General features: G+C 52.1%; 2 non-coding genes across 2 annotated transcripts; one reads left to right on the forward strand and one right to left on the reverse strand.

Annotated features, from left to right (window-relative positions):
• Positions 1 to 10677: 10677 nt before the first annotated feature.
• On the reverse strand, positions 10678 to 10749 carry TRNAM-CAU. The gene has a single exon. It is a non-coding gene; the product is annotated as a tRNA-Met (tRNA).
• Positions 10750 to 14782: 4033 nt separating this feature from the next.
• TRNAS-AGA lies at positions 14783 to 14864 on the forward strand. Its single transcript has one exon. It is a non-coding gene; the product is annotated as a tRNA-Ser (tRNA).
• Positions 14865 to 18090: the final 3226 nt, after the last annotated feature.

The raw sequence follows: 18090 nt of genomic DNA on the forward strand, positions 1-18090 counted from the left end.
CAGCCTTTTGGCTCTCCCAGGACATTCCTCGGCATGGTTACACATAACAGCCTTTCTGTCAGCTCTGATCAGGTTGACTCCACTCTGATCTTCCTTCCTATCCTGTGATCCCAGCCATGGGACTGAAATCAGTGCTCGCTTTTGTGCCTTGTGCCCAATAAAGCTCTGCAGCTTTCTTGAGCACTGGCCCCTAGATCTGGTCTGCTCCATTCATCTTGACAGCTTCTCCTGGATGAGGGCATCCAGAAGTGGCCCACTCAATCACACAACACATGGGGAGGAGAACATGCAGACCAAGCCCAGCTCAAAGCAGGCAAAAGTAGAGGAAGCTCTTCGGCCCTTCGCTGGTCGGATGTTGGACATCTTGAAAGATGGAGACTCTACAGTACTCCCTTGGCCATTGTTTCCCATGTTTGACCAGCCTCATGGTAAGACAGGCTTCCGTTGTGTGGCACTACTTGTATTTCCACTTCTGTCCATTGCTTCTTGATCTCTTCATTCTACGGACACTTTGCTGTCTCTCTTTTGCCTGCTTCTTTCTTTTTGGTGCTCTTGTACATTATCAGGGAGCTCCACCCACAACTGACTGTGCCCCAAGATTGGCGTCAGACTCACCGTCACTGCACAGAAAAGGTTCTCCCTTTCCCTTGCAGAGGACTTGGCCAAACGGCGAAGAAGCAGAAAAAAAACAAGCCATAAGCCTGCAATTATGATGCACAAAGCCTTTAAAGAGAAGGAGGAAATGCAGTGGCACAGAACAGAGACCAAGAAACACATCTGCAGGGTTGAGGGACGCACAGAGTATGGCAAATTTCTCAAGGACAAGCTGCACAGAAAGCGCTTGCCATTTCCCATTCTGCTCTCCCTGGTGGCAATGACAGCAAACCAAGAGCGATCCCTAACTCCAGCACCCTCTCCCAAACAGCAGGGTGTTCAGCAAAGCAGAAGAGAACGAGCCCTTTCTGGAGGGCTCAGAGCAAAGAAGAGCCAGAGGAGACACAACCACGCCAGCCGTGCAGCGAGGAGAAGTGGGCACAGGTCCCTCCTGCCAGGTGGCATGAGGACACCTAGCCTGTCTGCAAGCCGTTGGCAAGGTCCTGTTGCTGCAGGGTCCCATCTTCCATCCTACTCCCGAGGGGATGAGCCGCCAGCTTCAGCAGTTCAGACTGCAGCAGGGGACAGGCAGACACATCCCGGACCCGCCCAGACCAAGGGAGCCCCCAGAGGAGATGGGAACTCCACTGGCACTGAGGGAGCTCCCAACAGCAGCTGACAGAGACGATCCCACAGCCGTGCTCTGAGGGAAAGAGTTGAGGATGGGGCCCGGCAGGGTCACCACCACCGGCGAGGGTTCGATGAACACCGTCGAGTCAGCGCAGCGGGCAACACAGGGCTCACTGCAGCTGCTTGCAAGTGGGGTTGGGCCAGAGGCACAGCAGGGCCGTGGGGGACAGGGTCTGAAGCAAGACATCTCTCTGTGAAGGAAGCAAAGCTGCAACACAGAGCAGGAAGGAAACACAGACCAAAACATCAACTTGGCTCTCATGTCCACAGCTCTCTCTGCAGATACACTTTGCTGCTCTCCATCCACATTAGATCTCCACGTGCAGAAAATTCCTGCACCTGATCTTTCTAACACACACAACGTGCGTGACGTATTCTCCTAAGTTGGATTTGAAGCACTGGGAGCAAAGATGTGCCTAACTGGACGCTGATTGCACCAGGACCTCCTGCTGCATTTCCCAGTGCAATAGCACAGATGAAGATTGATGCAAGTATCCCAGCACAAATGGGCTGCGTTGAATGGGTGTCTCAGAAATCACCTCTTAAACATACACTGTCTTCCTACAGCTTGTAATGCACTCCTCTGAGTTGCACAGTGCAGGAACGCTGACCTACTTTGAGATAAGACCAAGAACATTGCCTTTCAAGCACCTGATCATACCCCATCTCCAGAACAACTGTTGTTGCATTGATGAAGAACTTGGCCATTTGGTTAGAGAGCATCTGCTGCAGGTGCAAATTCTGGTGAGGCAGACACCCCTATACCTGATCCCCTCTCATCCACCTTTCTTGAAAGAACCCTCTTTTCCCAGAAGTCCCCAGCCACCTTCAGCAAAAGGGAAATTGTTGAGAGCCGTTCAATTGTTATATTTCAGGGCCAAGATGAGGCAGTATAAGTATCAACCTGAGTCACCACCATGACAGAAAATCAGCCCATGGAGAGAGACATGGAGCAGACCCAGACTTACCTCGTTCCTCGAGGAAAGGGAAACAAGAGAGGAGGATGCAGAGCCTGAAGCAGTGCAGGCTTTTATGCTGTGTCTCAGAGCCCTGTGGGGCCACAAACATTCCTTGCTCATGAGGCATGTAAACACGTAGCAGCTGCCACTTGGGAAGACCTTGCTGGTGATTAAACCTTTAGCTCTTTCACCTGAAATTCTTTTCTCTGACTTGATTCCAACTAGCATCAAAGAACGCGTTATGGAACGGTTTGGGCTGGAAGGGACCTTTCAGAACATGGAATTCTGACTCTCCTACCATGGCCAGGGACACCTTCCACTGGACCAGGTTACTCAAAGCTTCATCTAATTTGGCATTAAACACTTCCAGGGAGGGGGCATCCACAACTGCTCTGGACTTCCTGTTTCAGTGTCTCACCATTTCAGTCACTGGCGAGGTACAGGTTCTTTCCTCTTCCTTTATTCTCCTATGTACCTGAAGAAACTCTTCTTGTTACTTTTCACATCCCTAGCCAAGTTCAGCTCCAGAAATGCCTTGGACTTCCCGATATCCTCCTTGCACTTCAAGGCCATTTGCCTATAATCACCCCACAATGTCTATCCCTGCCTCTGCTGCCTATTCCTTTTGGGTTTGTGTTTTATTTTTCTGAGAGGTCTTGATGTTACCAAGCTGGCCTCCTGCCTTCCCTGCCCGACTTCTTGCATGTCGGGATTGAGAGCTCTTGCTCCCTCAGAAAAGTGTCTTTCAGTATCTCCCAGCTCTGGTTTGCTCCTATACCTCTGAGGGTAGTTTCCCGAGGGATCCCATGCACTAGTGTCCTAAACGGGCAACCGTTTGCCTTTCTGAGGTTTAGGTTCCTGACTCTACTTATTACCTGTCCTGCACTCCTCAAAACTGAGAAATCCACCAGGGCGTGACTGCTGCAGCACAGGCTACCTCCAATCTTGACCTCTCTGATTGCTCTTCCACTCTAGTAAACAACACGTCCACCAGTGCCTCTCCTCTGGTCAGGCTCTCCGTCACATGTACTTGGAATGCACTTGGACACTGTCGTCAACACAGTCCAGTAGTTCCCTGGGTTGCTTGTAGTTCGCTGTGCAGCTTCGCCAGCAGATGTCCTGGAGGTTGAGTTCTCCTATCAGATCAGGGCCTGGTGAGTGTGATGTTTCCTAATATTGAAATGATCCATCTGAATCTCTGTATCCCAGATTCATAAGGGCAATCAACTCCAAGGTCTCGGGGCAGCCTGGAGGAAGATTTTAGGTGACGTTGTGTCATACGGATTGCCTTTGTCACTTTGCCCTCTTCATGGTGAGCTTGTCCACCAATCATGCTGAAAATCAGCTACGAAGATGGACACCTCGAGTTATCTCTGAAGTGTTTTCAGTGCTGGCACTCAAGCGAACCCTAAGAGACATCTGCCCAAGCGTCATAGTAGACACACAGTAGAGACTTGAGAAGTTGAGGTGGAAGATCAAGACTACCCAATCCTATACAAGAGAAGAGACTCAACAATTCAGGGATATGGAAAAGCTCAATGACAAGAAAGGGTCATTCTGGGCTGGAGCAAAGCCCATTGCATGTAGGATTGAGGGCCACGAGGATCTTGCTTACGCTCAATGGGCTCTGCCACAGCCTGTTTTTTATGACCACATGTCCAGGGAATGAAGGCACATTTGTAACGACAGGGAGCAGACCAGAGGATCAGGCAGGTCTCTTTCAGGTAATGTCTCCATGGGATCTCCATCGCCATATCCCTTGATTAACTTAACATTAAGCTTGGTCTGCTCAGAGCAGGAGGTTGTCCCAGAGCCATTCCAGAAGAACCATCCATCCCACATCATTCTGGGCTGCACTCACTCTCGTGGGTCCCTGAGCAGCCACTGGCAGGCAATGCCTTAGAAGGCAGAAGCTGCACGAGGTTGCACAGAAGCACCAGTTGATTCAGGAATGGTGCTAAAATGTGCTTTTCCTTACAGAAATCCACAAATTGGGACTATGAGGTCCGGTATCCCTGGCACAACTGAGGCTGGGTGACCGTGCCAAATGATGTCCACAGCAGGATGAGTCATGCTTTCCAGCAGCTCTGGGTTTTTCCCAACTCTTCCACATCACAAGGACACACAGGTGCTCTGAGACTGATCCGATGTGCCTTTGTAGCGTGAAATGCATGGCATTGGCCACCCCCTCTCTGAATCAGGAAAAAGGGCCATGAGGTTTTCATTCCCTGCCGTTCACCTCTCCTCCTAATCAGGCAAGCCACACCTCCATCCTCTGGGATGACCTTACAGAGCCAAACGAGTCAATTTGGGTGTGGGTCTCCTTCAGGGAAGGACGCCGGCAAGTCTTTGATCACAAAACCAGTCTGTGGTAGAGCCTGATGAGCATAAACAAGGTCGCTGTGGCAATCATCACCCCTGCCCACAGGGGGCTTCCCTCCACCTCACAGTGGTCTTTCCTTGACATTGAGCTTTGCCACATGCCTGAAGTGGTGTGTCTCTCCTCCCATATGGGATTGTGCAGTCTTGAACTTCTGCCTGAACTTACCCACTGCCTCCTGTGTGTCTACGATCACCCAAGAAGAGAATTGTCCCTCTGGTTTTAGACTGAGTGCCTGCAAAGAAAGCATTTGAGAGAAGACTTGAGGTGCCCTGTATGGTTGAATTTCACCATGACACGTGGACTAGTTAACCACGAAGAGGGCAATGAGACCAAAGGTATTTGTATGAGGCAAGTCAACTAAAAATATCTGTCTATCCTGCGTAAGAATTCAGAGTTAATTGACTTTATGAACCTAGGATACAGATGAATGATTTTGGTGTTCGATGTTGTGATAAGGAGGACAATATGTGGGTTGTAAGAAGCGAGGGCTTAATCACCAGGGAAGCCTTGGGAAGCGGAAACTCCTAGGTGTTCAGATGCTTCATGAGCAAGGAATGTTCGTGGCCCCACAGGGCTCTGGGACACAGCATAAAAGCCTGCGCTGCTCCAGGCTCTGCATCCTCCTCTCTTGCTTCCCTTTCCTCGAGGAACGAGGTAAGTCTGGGTCTCCTCCATGTCTCTCTCTGTGGGCTAAACTGCTGCCATGGTGGCCACTCAGGATGATATTTCTCTACCCCAGGTTGGCCCTGCAATTGAACAGTTGAAGGGCTGTCACCTCTGTCCCTTTTGCTGGACGTGGCTGCAGAGAAATGGGAAGAGGGTGTTCTTTCAAGCAGAAGGGTATCAATGGGGCTCAGCTGTAGGGGTGTCTGCCTCACCAGAATTTGTGCCTGAAGCAGGATGCTCTCTAACCAAATGGCCAAGTGCTTCATCAATGCAACAGTTATTCTGGAGATGGGGTATGATCAGGTGCTTCAAAGCCACTGTGCTTGGTCTTCTCCCAGAGTGGGTCAACGTTCCTGCACTGTGCAACTCAGAGGAGTGTATTATGAGCTGTTAGAAGACAGTGTGTGTTTAAGAGGTGATTTCTGAGACACCCATTCAACGCAGCCCATTTGTGCTGGGATACTTGCATCAATCTTCGTCTGTGCTATTGTACTGGGAAATGCATCAGGAGGTCCTGGAGCATTCAGCAGCCAGTTAGGCACATCTTTGCTCCCAGTGCTTCATATCCAACTTAGGAGAATACGTCACGCACGTTGTGTGTGTTAGAAAGATCAGGTGCAGGCATTTTCTGCATGTGGAGATCGAATGGGGATGGAGAGCAGGAAAGTGTATCTGCAGAGAGAGCTGTGGACATGAGAGCCAAGTTGATGTTTTGGTCTGTGTTTCCTTCCTGCTCTGTGTTGCAGCTTTGCTTCCTTCACAGAGAGATGTCTTGCTTCAGACCCTGTCCCCCACGGCCCTGCTGTGCCTCTGGCCCAACCCCACTTGCAAGCAGCTGCAGTGAGCCCTGTGTTGCCCGCTGTGCTGACTCGACGGTGTTCATCGAGCCCTCGCCAGTGGTGGTGACCCTGCCGGGCCCCATCCTCAACTCTTTCCCTCAGAGCACGGCTGTGGGATCGTCTCTGTCAGCTGCTGTTGGGAGCTCCCTCAGTGCTGGGGGAGTTCCCATCTCTTCTGGGGGCTCCCTTGGTCTGGGCGGGTCCGGGATGTGTCTGCCTCTCCCCCGTTGCATCTGAACTGCTGAAGCTGGCGAATCATCCCCTCGGGAGCAGGATGAAAGATGGGACCCTGCAGCAGCAGGAGCATGAACACAGCTTGCAGACAGGCTGGGTGTCCTCATGGCACCTGGCAGGAGGGACCTGTGCCCACTTCTCCTCGCTGCACGGCTGGCGTGGCCGTGTATCCTCTGGCTCTTCTTTGCTCTGAGCCCTCCAGAAAGGGCTCGTTCTCTTCTGCCTTGCTGAAACCCCCTGCTGTTTGGGAGAGTGTGCTGGAGTTAAGGATCGCTCTTGGTGCGGTGCCATTGCCACCAGGGAGAGCAGAATGGGAAATGGCAAGGGCTTTGTGTGCAGCTTGTCCTTGGGAAACGGGCCATACTCTGTGCGTCCCTCAATCCTGCAGATGTGTTTCTTGGTCTCTGTTCTGTGCCACTGCTTTTCCTCCTTCTCATTAAAGGTTTTGTGCATCATAGCTGGAGATTTATGGCTTGTTTTTTTTCTGCTCCTTTGCCGTTTGGCCAAGTCCTCTGCAAGGGAAAGGGAGAACCTTTTCTGTGCAGTGACGGTGAGTCTGTCGCCAATCTTGGGGCACCACCAGTTGTGGGTGGAGATCCCTGATCTTGTAGAAGAGCACCAAAAAGAAAGAAACTGGCAAAAGAGAGACAGCAAAACATCAGTAGAATGGAGAGATCAAGAATCAATGGACAGGAGTGGAAAGAAAAGTAGTGCCACACACAGGAGCCCTGTCTTACCGTTAGGGTGTTGAAACATGGGAAAGCTTTGCCCAGGGAGTACTGTAGAGTCTCCATCTTCAGAGATGTCCAATATCTGACCAGAGAATGACTGAAGAAGACCAGCGAGAGCAGGGCGCAGTCTCTGAATGCCTTGTAAAAAGGTGGAGGAAACCTCCCTCCAGGGGCTGCGGCAAAGGGAAAGGGACATCTTTTTCCCGTCCATGTGCCATAATGCCATCGGAGGGGACATGTCTCTTCTGGGGTCAGACAGTGGATCTCCAAGCAACAGAGGATGTTCCTGCGGTTCTGCTGAGGCTCACTGGTCTCACCCAGAACTCAAGGATCCTGGTGGGGTTCTGTATGAACAGCTGTATGGTCCTGTGCAGGCAGCTTCATGGCGTTTTGTCCTTGGTTTCCTTCCTGGCAGCGTTGCCTGCTTGGACTAATGTGCTCCCCAGCCCGTTTCCTTCCCCAAGGCCATGGTAACTGCTGCCAGCTCTGTAGCCTCTGATGCTACTCTTCCCTGCAGGATCCTGCGGGGAGGACAATCTGTGCCACCCTTAGAGGCTTCAGTGGGCAGGCAGAGATCTCCCAGAGCTCCCCAGCCCTTGGGAGATGCAGCTCAGGCCAGGCTGGCTCACACAGGAGGCCAGGCCACCCCCAGCTCCTGCACTCCCGAGGTCTTTCTTGCAGTGGGCAGGCCTTGGCAAGCCAGAGAGCCACCTTCACACAGCAGAAGACCCCTCACCTTCTGCTCTCCAGGCTAAACAAACCCAGCTCCTTCAGCATCTCCCTCAATCACAACGTGCACCAGCATGGAGTTTCTCTGTCCTGTCAGCAGTGTTGGAGAGAAATGCCCCAGTGTTGGGGGAGACGAAATGGAAATGCATGCCAGGCCTTGGAGCACACCCCTCAGCCTGAACATGAGTCCCCAGAGCCTGCTATGTCCCTTTTGGGCTCATACTGGTGGGCCTTTACTCCCGCCTGCCCCTCTTCCCACTGATGCTGGGTGTATTTGCAGGTGAGGAACTGCCAATTCAGGGAAACTCTCTGGCTTGAAACCCTGTTGGTCAATGTCACGTCCTGGATTGGCAATTACCGTTTGTGCCACTGCATCCGAAAGAGAGAAGGATGCATCTCAGGGGCTCTTCAGCTTTGGGATCAGAGGGCAGGGTAGCTCCCTGATGACTAATGAGAGGGAAAAGTTGTCCTGTTTTCCAGAAAATGGGAAGAAGGACTATAGGGAAGTATGTAAAAGTGATGATAAAGTGGAGCAAGTTCAGTGAAGGTTCCCTAGGCTAGACAGGTGCCAGGGACTCTGGCCTTGTGAGGGAAGCCTGAGGACACAGGGCTTGCTTAGCAGGGAGAAGAAAATGCTTAGGAGGGATCTGATAGGAGCTTCCCAGTGCCTACAAGGAGGCTACTGTGGTGGCTGGACGATGAGAGCTGTGGTCAGAAATTGACCAGGCAGTTTGTAACTGGCTACAGGAAAGAACTCATTACTATGAGGGTGCCTATGGATGGGAACAGAGAACCAGAGAAGCTGCAAAATGACTGTCCTCGGGGTATTTTATGACCCAGAGGGAGAAGCAATGCTCTGCTGGTGTGAGCCTATTGAAGAAGTATGCAGTCTCAGACTCCCTGGCCTGCCTTCCAAGCAGAAGGATTGTTGGAGGGTAAAGTGGGAGCAGGAAGAGAGGATTTTGTGGGGGCTGCCTTGTGGACACTTCCTGGGGCATCAAGGGGGCTTCCTTCTTCCCTGCACATAGCTGGGAAGGTTGGTGAAGGAGGGCTCTGCCACACCAGCCCCTGGGGCAATGCTGTGCTGGTCTCAAGGAGTCACTGTGTGGGAGAGGGGCTGGAGAGTCAAGGAGAAAGGACAGGAGATGTGCCAAGTGCAGAGCAATGACTGAGCTCCAGTTGCTGTGGGCAAGAGGCTCCCTTACTGCCCATGGTGCAGAGGAAGGAGGGCACAGCTCTCTCTGGGGCTTGTTGTTTCATGGAAGGCTCTAGACTGCAAGGTACCTTGGAAGATCACTGGCCCAAATGCTTGCTCAAAGCAGGGCTGGCCTCAAGCCAGGGCGGGCAGAGCAGTGCCTGATCCTCACTGAAACCTGAGTGTGATACCCAGGCACGGAGACTTCCAAAGGCCTCTGGGCACCTGCTCCAGTGCTTCATCAATCCCTGAAAATCTATGAATGGTGAAAGCAGTCTCTGTCATCTCCTTTTGCCAAGGGAGGCCTTTGTGTTCTGGGTTAGATTGTGTCCAGAGGCCTCTCTGTGATGAAAGGCTCTGGGGGAGTTGAGGGTAGCGTCTCGACTGCCCCATGGGAGCTGATTTTGCTGAGTGAAGTAGGATTTTTGGCGCAGGGGAGGCAAGGCACTTGTGGAGACCAGCTAAAGAAAAATTTGTCTGCACTGTCCAGGACTGGAACCCAGGTCAACTGCTTGGAAGGCATCTACGCTCTACCACCTACCACCAATGCTCCTGGTGGCCTGTTGCCTCCTGCTCCTCCAATTCCCAGACTGACCAGCCGCCTGCACTCACAGATTTCTCAAGCTGGTTGGCACTGGGAGTTTTCAGAGTTTGTCAGGTGTTGGCTAGGAAACCTGAAGCTGCACTAGCCACTGGCTAGGGGAGATCAGCATCAGGGACTGGCCAGGTTTGGAGAATGACACTGTAGAAAGCGGGACTGAGCTCCAGCCATGGACGCTGCACAGACCTATGATAAGGGCAGGGATCCCAGGGACCTACTGTTGTGCATGTGGGAGGGAGGGGATCTGTGTCCAGCCCTGATCTCCAACCCTAAGCAGCTGGGGGCAAAGAAAAGGATCAGACCGTCTCTCTTGTCCATGCCTGTGTGAGTGGTGCTGGTGCTTCTGTGGGTGCTGGTAATGGTGCTGCTCCCCATCTGCGGACAAACACGTGCCAAGTTCTGCTTGTAGTATGCAAGTGTATGTGTGGTCATGTGTATGTACCTGTGTTGGTAGAAGCACAGATGCTTACTCACCCCGTTGCTCACTCCTTTCTCTACGTTCCACCCCAACACCTACCCATATACTGCCACCAATGAGCCCATTGGGAATACCTGCTCAGCCCTGCTCCTGGCTGGCCCTGCGAGTGGGCACAGCAGCAAACAGACTAGTATGGAGAAAGTGCCCTGGTGCTCAAGTTGATCACACCGGTGTCTCTAAAACTAGCTCCAGCTGTGTCCTCCGCCCCACTTGCAGATTCCTGGAGGTCCCTGCTGGCAGCTGGGAAGTTGAGATTGAGCAGCCTGATGGGAAGGGAGAAACACAACTGCGTGCCCAGGACACCCACTTCCTCGTGTGGGGAGCTCTGCCTGCTGCTCCACACGCAGCTGTCTGTCTTGCTGAGGGACGCTTTGGGAGCGCTGTCTGCTAAGAAGGCAATGAAAGAATAAGGTGAGTGGCAGAGAGAAGGGAGTGGGAGCTCAAGAGGGCCATGGCCATGGGTGCGCAGAGAGCAGGAGCAGTGCAGGTTAAAGCTTGCTGGGAAAGATGCAAGGGAGAGGTAGCTACTCTGCTGCTGGAACGCCAAGAAAGAAAAAAAAAAAAACTAAAAATGCCATTAGCAGAGGATGGTTTCGATCCATCGACCTCTGGGTTATGGGCCCAGCACGCTTCCGCTGCGCCACTCTGCTCCCCCCAGGATGCCAGCTGGGACTTCTCACAGCCAGGCCTGATGCTCCCTGGCACTGCCAGCACTCACGCCTCATTCCTTTCCTGTATCCTGTGCCCTCACCCAGGCTGGATACATGTCTGCCTGGCTACCTCACTGGAAGTGGGACTGGGGTGGGAAGCTCAAGGGCCTTGCCTTGCCCTTCTCCCCACCTCTCCCGTCCATCACCCTGGATGGGGACTTTCTCTTTGGCGCCCTGAGCTGGCTCTGGAGGAGCTGAAGGAAACCCTGGGACGAGGGGTGCACATAGTGATGCCTCAGCCTGATTCATGGAGGACCCCAGTAGGGATGACAGCACGGTTTTATGTATGTTACAATACAGTTCTGCTAACCAGTCACCTTACTCATGCTATCGAGTGAGCTAATGAGTTCATATTGGAAATGTATGCAACTTGTGATTTTCCCATCAATACATTCTTGTCACATGTACTTGGAGTGGTTTTATACTAGATTTTGGTTAGCCGCACTTGTGGCCGTGGTTACATGCCTGGTGCTTTTTGATGACAAATCTACCATTGTTTTGTCGTCTGCATGGGGTGTTCTTAGCCACTGATAGCTGATTTAAGACAGGTCTTCAGGTCACCCTTCGGTAAAAGCTCTTAGTCCTAGTGATACAGGGCCTAGATAGGAACAGGGGATGTAAGGGGTAATATGGGAATAGCAAGAAGGGGATGACGAGGGAAATAGTCGAGATAAGAGTTTGCTTAGCTTGTACGAGATAGATATTGCTGTGTTTGTGTTTGTGTTGCTCGACCACTATCTCCTGTTTAAGTACAAAGCCCCCTGCACCCCTGAGTAAGTGGGTGTCAGCAGAAGATTACCCCACAACCAGCACAAACCTGCTCTGCAGGTTTAGCCCGGGTCCAGGAGGTGACAGAGACTGCGCAGGAATTCGGGGTGAAAAGTTCAGCACTGAGGAAGAGGAGATACTTCCTCCCACGACCACCGCCCAGCCCTTCACGACCCCTGCCCAGGACCAAAGGAACTCACTGCGCAGACTCAACTGGGAGGAGATTATGGAAATGCTAATTTTAATACGAAGCGGGATAGGTGATGCATATGTATAGGCGTATTGTGAAATATTATGAATATGTAATCATTTGCTCTATAAATCTAAGGCAATGGTGCCACATGGTAGCACACATATTTGGAGGAGTGATCCCCTGTGTGCCCAGCGCTGAATAAACATACCTACTTTACAATCTATCAGATTGTGGAGTCTGTTTTCCGCACGTCACTAGGCAGTGTTTGTTCCTTTAAGCAAATTGTACTTGTATAGCAGTTAGCACCTTGCCTGTCAGAGCAGCCGTGTGGGCCTTCTCCTGCCCGTGTTGTGCTGTGCTGTGGTGTGCCAACAGCTCCTGGCTTGGTCTCCCTCCTGGCACAGCCCTGCCCTCGCTGCTCCCCCACAGCCCAGGGCAGCCCCTGCCACCATGCAGGGTGCCAAAGAGTCTGAGAAACCCCTCCTCTCTGCGCCCGGTGCCATTCCTGTCTGGCCCAACACGGCTGGGGGTGGACGTGGCTCCCCATCAGGCCAGGGTAGGGCCAGAGCAGCCAGACTGAGTGCTCACCAAACTTAGATCCTGTGAGATATTCCAGGAAGTCTCTGGACTGGCTGAGCTTGTAGATCCTGCTTCCCAGGGCAAGGAACAAGGTGGCAGTCCTGAGGCCTGCATCCTTGGGTTGTGTTTGCTCGTTCCCTGTCCCATCCACAGGTCAGATCATGCAACAACAAGAGAGGAGAAAAGAGCAAAAGCGGGATGGAGAGGGCTGGGATGTGGGTTCAGACATGAGCATGGGAATGTGGCTGCAGCCTGCCTGCTACAGAGTATTTGGCTGCAGATCAAGAGGTCTGTTGCTCCAGGTCTCCCTTCCATTGCTCCTTTTCTTTTTCATCCATGCTGCCAACCCCTCTGAGCTTCTCCTTGCTTGTACTGCCACTGCCAACCTCAGGGGAACTGCAGTTTCTCCTCTTTCTCTGGGATTTCTCTGCATGTGCCCCTCAGGGTTTCCCCTAAGATGCTGTACCCCTCATGCAGGCTTCCAGCAGCCCCTCTTCCTCTCAGGGGTTGTGAGAGAGTAAACCCATCAGGTGCTGTGATGGCAGGGGATGGTGTCTTGATGCCAGGGTTGCCACAATGTCCTCTTCTGCACTTCTGCGTCTTTCCCAGAAGAGGAGGAGACAGAGAGACCCACTCCTCATCATCTCATCCTTAAGCTAAATCTGGGAAAGCCCCCTGGAAAAGGCTGTCTATATGTGCAGGGGCTGAGGAGGAGTCAGGCTGAGTACCCTCAGGACCTGAGGCAAGATCTCAGATCTGTGATGTGTCTTCTGTTCATTGTCAGCAATGAGGTCCATATACGTAAACAAGGACCTCTTCTGTAGCTCATAGTTGGCTCTGGACTTTTCCCTCTACCCCACTTGCCTGCTGCTCCACACCAGTCTGCCTCCATGAGACCTAAAGTGGAGGGGAAGACATTGTGAGTGCTGGCAAGATCTCAGATCCATGAGAGTCCCTTCTTTATTAGCAATAAGGGCCATGTTGCACAGGCTCACTTTGGAGAGGAGCATCTCTAGTTTCAGGTGTAGGGAAGACGGATGGATGGGATATGCTACTTCAGATGTGTGGTGAGGCTCTGAAGTTCTACACAACAAAGAACAAAACTAGACTTCTTTTGGTCTCTTCCATCAACTTCCCTACCTTGTAAATGGGGAGAAGAATTTCCCACCCATGCTGGCATTTCTGGAGGGAGGCAAGAACAAGGGTGGGAGGCAAGGGGGTTTTGCTGTGTCTCTGGGTGCACTGTGCAGCTGCAGGAGCTGTGTCTATGGAGCCAAGACACTCAGCTGCAGCGTGGTCCTTACAAGCAGCCCAAAAATGGGACTGCACCCCATAGTTGTCAGGATTCCAACCTGCGCAGGGAAAACCCCAATGGATAGAACATAACACACAAAATGTCTCACCGGGTGAGAGGTGTCTCCTAGGGTTTAACTGAGGTTGTGCACTGAAATCACTTGAGTGCTGATTTTCAATGTGGGCATTCAGCAGGGAAATGAGCATGCACAATCATGATCTTCCTCTTTGTAACTCCCTGTACGCAAAGAACTGCTGATGACAGAGTGGGAGTCTGTAACTATTGTGCTAACAGTAATCTGCGGACAACCCTGCTTTTGACAGTCAAGACAGAAAAGAGCACGGCTTTTTAAATTTAATAATCTCTTGAATCAGAGACTTGAGAAGCTTCACAGACTGGCCAGCACACATAGTTCCTCGGGACACTTTTCGCGCTCACACTCTTGACTGTGACCTCCTGCCACTCTTGTTCTGCATGCAGACAGGAATATCCACAGGGACCATCTCCATACCTGCTACTACTCAGTGCAGTTTGCCAAATAGTGCTGCTGTGGAGCCAAAAGGGAATCAGAGCTATTTTGTACTACTAATGAAACTGATTGTTTTTTTCAGGTCTTTTTTGTTTTGCTCAATGCTCTGGAAATAACAATGCTTGGTCAAGCTGGCTAAAAGATCTAGACAACCTATTTCACCAAAAAAGCTCTCTCCTGTCTACCTGCAAGTCATCCACACCTCTCATTTATTCTCACCTTGCCCCTCCTCAGTTTCCTCAGCCAGGCTCTACCTTTTCCTTTCTATAGATCTCTCCCACTCTCACAACACATCCCCCCTACACACCAAGAAGCTGCATGCCAGTCATCCACTTTGCTTTTCTTTGCTGGCAGATACTCCAGCTGGAGAGTGAACCCATCCACCCCATGTCAGGATATCCCAGATGCCCAGCTGAGGACAAGGCGCTGGGATCTACAGCCACAGTCCCTGTGGTTAAACCTCCAAAGGCCTCTGGAAGGCTGGTACCTCCTTTGCTCCGTGCAGGTGTTAACCAGGGGGCTTCTAGTGAAGCCTGGACGTGAAACTCCTGGGGAGGCGGGTGTCACTGCACAGGGGATGTGCTCAGTAGGGCAGAGAGGGCTGGGGCAGGTAGTTGTGGCCGAGTGGTGAAGGCGATGGACTAGAAATCCATTGGGGTTTCCCCGCGCAGGTTCGAATCCTGCCAACTACGGGGTGCAGTCCCATTTTTGGGCTGCCTGCAAGGACCACGCTGCAGACGAGTGTCTTGGCTCATTGTGTCCCTGGTGCCCAGGGACACAGCAAAACCTTCTTGCCTACTGCGCTTGTCCTACCCTCCACCTGAGCCCAAAACTCCCAGATGAATGGGAAATCCTGCTCCTCCCTTTCCAAGATAGGGGAAGAGAACAGACCAGTGCTCAGTATTGGCCATGAGAGAGCTCCACTGTTGTTGGTTCTTCCTCAAAACCACGTGCCTGATCTTATCCAACATCCCAAGCAGAACAACCCCACCAGCTCTCTTCCCTATGCCTCAAACTTTAGCAGCTCATGTCCAAAGAGAGCCTGCACAACATGGCCCTCACTGCTAAAGAAGAAGGGATGTCACCTCATGCACCTGACATCTTGCCAGCACTCACAAATTGCCCATTACTTTAGGTCTCACAAACTCAGAGAGCTGTGGAGCAGCAGGCAAGTGGGGGGAAGAGGAGGGGCCAGACCTGACTATGAGCTTCAGAAGAGGTCCTTCTTTGCATACATGGACCTCATTGTTAGCAATGAATTGAAGACACATTATAGATCTGGCGTCTTGGGGATATTCTGCCTGACCCATCACCGGGCCTCACACACATGCACACCGTTTCCCAGGGGTCTTTCCCAGATTTAGCTTAAGGATGAGATGATGAGGGGTCTGCTCCTCTTCTGGGAAAGATGTGGAAGTGCAAAAGAGGACGCGGTGGTGGCTGTGGCATCAGGAGACTGTCCCCTGCCATCACAGTCCCTGATGGGTGGGATAGAAAAGAGCCGGAGGCTTCCCAGAGGGCTTCTTTCAGTTGCGTACCCAGCTGCTCCCAACAGAGCAGCAAGCAGAGTAGGAGCTGCTGGTAGCCTGCCTGTGTGGTGCAGCATCATGAGGAAAATTGAAACCCTGAGGGGCACACACAGCGAGATTCCAGAGAAAGAGAAGGAGAGACAAGCTCGTTGCTGGTGCATGGTCTGTTCCCCACAGACATGCCATTGAAGTTGGGTGAAGCACTGCAAGGGAAAAAGAACTACAGAGAGATGTGAGGATGAATGAAGAAGGAAAGGGGCAATGGAGAAGGCAGCTGGAGCTGAGCCACGGACGTCTTCCTCCGCAGTGAATGCTTTCCCCTGAGAAATATCCCCCTGCAGCAGGCAGCCTGAGGCCACACTCTCAACGCCTACATCGGCACTCACATTCCAGCCCTCTCCATCCCACTTTGCTTTTGCCTCCTCTTCCTGGTTCCTGCATGCTCTGACCTGTGGGTGGGACAGGGAACCAGCAAACACAAGCCCAAACATGCCGGCCTCGTCCCTCGCCCTCAACGGGAGGCTCTACCAGCTGAGCCTGCCCAGATCCTTCCTGGGAGGACACGCAGCATTTAAGACTGTCCACCACCCAGTCCGATGGGCCAGCCCTGCCCTGGGATGACTAGGAGCCACCTCCACCGCCAACAGTGTTGGGTAGGACAGGAATGGCACCAGGCATGGAGAGGAGGGATTTCTCTGTCTCTTTGGCACCCTGCATGGGGGTGGGGGCCACCCTCTGCTGTTGGGGATCAGCAAGGGCAGGGCTGTGCCAGGAGGCAGGCAAAGCCAGGAGCTGTTCAGGGAGGACAGCACAGCACAGCACAGGCAGGGGAAGGCCCTTGCAGCTGGTGTGTAAGGAAAGGCCCTAAATGCTGTACAGCTTCCTCAGAAGAACAAACCCTGCCGAGGAATAAGAGCTTTTACCTCAGGGTCAATGTGACCTGACGACCCACGCTAATCTGGGTCTCAGGGGCTGAGAACACCCCATGCAGATGATAAAACAATAGGAGAATTGTCTTTCAAAAAGCACCCCAGGCATGTAACAACAGTCCTAACAGCAATGGACCTGACTGTAGTATAAACCCCCTTCACCTGCATGGGACATTGGTTTAGAACAGCGAAGGTTAACACCCCGCTGACCATACGTCCACACCAGCTGCACCGGAGAAGCACATACCGATATCCTGAGCAATAATGCCTGATTAGCCCACCCTTAACATGAGGAAGTTCATTGGTCAACACAACTGTACTGTTAACATAAATACCCTGCTTTCCTCTATATCGGGGTCCTCTGCACATTAGGCTGCGGAACCACTATGGGCACAGCTAAAAGAGGGGAATTGATTCCCTTGGTATTTCTATGCTAAGCAGTCTTGTTTCCCTCCTTGATTCTCCAAGAACTGAATTTTACACCAGGTAAAGTCCTGCAGCCCTCTGGGAGCTGGATTTCTGGGCAGGGTTACAGCCGTCATGAGCTCGCTGGAGAACAGCTCCCCTCCGCCTAAGGCTGCTCCCTCGCCCCGGGGTTTCCTTCAGCTCCCCCAGAGCCAGCTCAGGCTGCCAAAGAGAAAGTCCCCATCCAGGGTGATGCAGGAACACAGCACGGGGATCTGCAGTGCAGCTCCCTGCTGCCCTAGTACCTAATGGGCCAGAAACGAGACAGTGGCTTGGGTGTTGACTGCGAGGTTGCTCTGCAGATGATGGTCCATCCACGGGAATACTGCTTGTGCTAGCTGCTTGTCTTCATTCCGCAGTGGATACCACTGCGTGCTATATCTTGTTATATTTGAACACCTCTTGGTCCAAAGGAAGTGGACAGCCCATCAGAGGGAGATCTGAGAACATGAGGGCATGACAATGTCAAAAATGGCCGCCAGGCATTCACAATGCAATATGAGAACCCATGGGGAATGACGTTGTCAGAAGTTGCATCTTCCTCGTGGCAGCTTCCTTGCCTGATGTGCTTCTGGGTACACGGCTAGGATTCCTTGTTCCTGACAGTCAATCACAGGTCTGCCTGAGAGCAGGTGGGCCTGGTGGGGCCAAGAACTGGCTGTCAGCCAGTCACAGAGCATTGTGATCACATCTTGGTTGTGGTGTTTAATAGGAAAATGACAACTGAAAGAAAATGACACCCTCTGTGTATGCATGCGAAGGCACATCCTGGTCAGATGTACTTCGTCGTTCATCAGGGCTCCACGGGGATTCACCAAAGCAATCGTCCACCCCCAAAAACTTGTAGCAGCACAAGGCAGATTTTAGCCCAGGAACAGCTTATGGGTAGAGTCCTGCAAAACAAATTGCTTATGCTCATGCAGCATGAAACGTGACAGATGCTCATATCTGACCAAGTCCTGTAGACCAAGAAACTTGTGCTAGAAATGATCCAC

The sequence above is a fragment of the Tyto alba genome, unplaced genomic scaffold (genome assembly GCF_018691265.1).
Source record: "Tyto alba isolate M040663 unplaced genomic scaffold, T.alba_DEE_v4.0 Super-Scaffold_41, whole genome shotgun sequence".
NCBI classification, from domain to species: Eukaryota; Metazoa; Chordata; class Aves; order Strigiformes; family Tytonidae; genus Tyto; species Tyto alba.